We start from the raw sequence: 3,197 nt of genomic DNA, 5'->3' as shown, positions 1-3,197 counted from the left end.
TGTGTGTGTGTTTCACAGTCTTTATTTTTTTAGAGTAGCTTTAGGTTTGCAATGAAAATAAGAGGAAGATACAGAAATTTCCCATATATTTCCTGCCCCACACTTATGGAGCCTACCCATTATGAACATCACTCACCAGAACGGCACTTTTTTTCTTTCTTAACCAAGTATGAACTGACACTGATACATCATAATCACCCAAACTCCATAGTTTACATTGCAGTACACTCTCGGTGCTGTAAATTCTAGGGGTGTAGACTAATGTATGTATAATAATGTACATCCACCATTCAGAGTATTTTCACTGCCCTAAAAATCCTCTATGCTCCACCAATTCATTTTCTCTCCTCCCAGACCCGATGACCACTGATCTTTTATTGTCTCCATAATTTTTTCTTTTCCAGAATATGTCATATAGTTGGAATCATACAGTATGTAGCCTTTTCAGATTGGCTACTTTTACTTAGTAATATGCATTTAAGTTTCTCCAAGTCTTTTCATGGCTTGATAGCTCATTTCACTTTTTTTTTTTAGTTTCAGGTGTACAAAACTACAGAATGATTAGACATTTATACACCTCACAAAATGATAACTCCAACAAGTCTATTACCCATCTGATACTGTACATAACTATTATAATACAATTGACTATATTCCCTATACTGTACTTTCCATTTCATGAATATATATATATATATATTATAGTTGACATTCAATATTATTTTATATTAGTTTCAGGTGTATAGCACAGTTGTTAGGCATTTATATAAGAAGTGATTCCCCCCGATAAGTGTAGTACTGTCCTAACACCATACATAGTTTTCCCCATACTGTATTTCACATTTCCATGACTATTTTTTACTACAAATTTGTACTTCCTAATCCCTTCACCTTTCTCACCCATCTCCCCAAACCCCCTCCCATCCATCAACCATCAGTTTGTTCTCTGTATCTATGAGTCTATTTCTGTTTTGATTGTTCACTTATTCTGTTCTTTAGATTTCACATATGAGTGATATCATATGGTATTTGTCTTTCTCTGTCTGACTTGTTTCACACATATGAGTGATATCATATGGTATTTGTCTTTCTCTGTCTGACTTGTTTCACTTAGCATAATACCCTCTAGGCCTATCTATGTTGTTGCAAATGGCAAGATTTTATTCTTTTTTATGACAGAGTAATATTCCATTGTATAAATGTACCACAATTTCTTTATACAATCATTTATTGATGGGCATTTTGGTTGTTTCCATATCTTGACTATTTTGAATAGTGCTGTAATAAACATAGAGGTGTATATATTTTTTCGAATTAGTGTTTTGGGTTTCTTTGGATAAATACCCAGGATTGGAATTGCTGGATCATAAGCTCACTCTATTTTTAATTTTTTGAGGGACCTCCATACTATTTTCCATGGTGATTCCATCAATTTGCAATCCCACCAACAGTGCACAAGGGTTCCTTTTGCTCCACATCCTTGACAACACTTGTTATTTGTGGATTTATTGATGATAGCCATTCTGACAGGAATGAGGTGATATCTCATTGGGGTTTTTATTTACATTTCTCTGATAACTAATGATGCTGAGCATCTTTTCTTATGTAGATTGGCCAGCTGTGTGTCCCCTTTGTAGAACTATCTATTCAGGTCCTCTGACCATTTGTTAATTGAATAGTTTGTATTTCTGGTGTTGAGTTGTATGAGTTTTTTTATAAATTTTGGATATTAACCCCTTATCAGATGTATCATTGGCAAATATCTTCTCCCATTCAGTAAGATGTCTTTTTGTTTTGTTGATAGNGCAGATTTGAGGGTCCAGGAGGGCGTCCCCGACCAGCCGGGTCTTTGGCCCTTGTAAGACGGCTTGGGCAGCGGCCGTCACCTGAAGCGTGGCGCGGAACCCATCGCCGCAAGGCGGGAGGGGAGGTCCCACTCTGCTCCCGCCGCCTCCTTGCAGCGGGGACCAGCCAAGCTCAGGTCCGCTACACGCCTGTAGCCCCCACCGCAGCCCGGCACGAAGTCCGGGGGGCCTGCCGGGCAGGGCCAGGTAGCGGGTCTGGGGCTCTAGGCGGCGAGAAGGGCAGAGTCCCTTCTGCTTGTGCTCAGAAGTCTTTCAGCCAGGCAAGTAAGGAGTGGGTGTCCCGGGTTTGCGCCCTGTCCTTGAGTTTCCTTAAACTGTGTGTCACCAGCCAATAGAGACAGAAAGGTGAAGATGAGTGGGAGGAAAGGAGAACAACTTAGCCCACGTCGTGTACCAGGGAGCAGGGAAGTTTTCATTCGGCCGGTTCAGCAACTTTAGCAAGGGCGCTTTTGTTTCAGACAGCGCTTTAGGGTAACACAAGGGTCGTCTGCACAATGAAATAGCTTCACCACAACGAGTGAGTGCTACAATAGATGCCACAGGGTGCAAAAGACTGACAGGCGAGGGGCACAGGCTACCCTGGAAGAGTATCGTTTTCTCATACTGAATCTTGGTGAGAATTATCAGAGCGAAGAAAAGTGGGAATGCTATTCCTATCAGCGGAAATAGCTTCAAGTGTTTATTTATGTACTATGTGCAAGAACTACAGTTTGGAATGCTTTCCTTACATTGTAGCAGGAGGTGAAGCTGAAGAGGTGAAGGTTGGGAGAAGGCGGGTCAGGAAGGACTGTGGATGCAATGCTAAGAAGCTCAGTCTCTTTTCAGAGATTTCAAGCAGAAACTAGGTCACCATTTAGCCTTATGGAGATTAGTTGGCTTTAAGGTGGAGGCTAGACGGAAAACAGACAAGTCATCTTAATAGACCTGGTGATGCAAAGATGCGGGCTTGAGATGTTCTGGTAGTAATACTAAGCAAGAGGAAGAGGATTCAAGAAAAAATTTTGAGGTAAAATTGGTAGCTCTTGAAAACTGAATGAATGAGGTAGGTGATACAAAGAGAGGAGTCTAGGATGACCACCGTATTTCAGGCTTAACTGACATGGGTAGATGGTGGTGACATTTATTGACATCAGAAACACAGGAAGTGATAGAGGTTCCAATACAGGTAGAAGGGTGACGAACCCAGTTTTGCACATGCTGGATTTGAAGTTTCTGTGAAGAAAAGAGAAATCTTCTGATCTTTTCCCTTTGAAACCTTTGCTTTCCTTTCCCATTTGAAAGAACAAGCCTGTGACATCAGGTTGAAATTAGCACTATAGTTTTCAGAGAAGT

The sequence above is a fragment of the Hipposideros armiger genome, unplaced genomic scaffold (assembly GCF_001890085.2).
Source record: "Hipposideros armiger isolate ML-2016 unplaced genomic scaffold, ASM189008v1 scaffold_1584, whole genome shotgun sequence".
Classification (NCBI taxonomy): domain Eukaryota; kingdom Metazoa; phylum Chordata; class Mammalia; order Chiroptera; family Hipposideridae; genus Hipposideros; species Hipposideros armiger.
Note: the sequence above shows the minus strand (reverse complement) of the source record.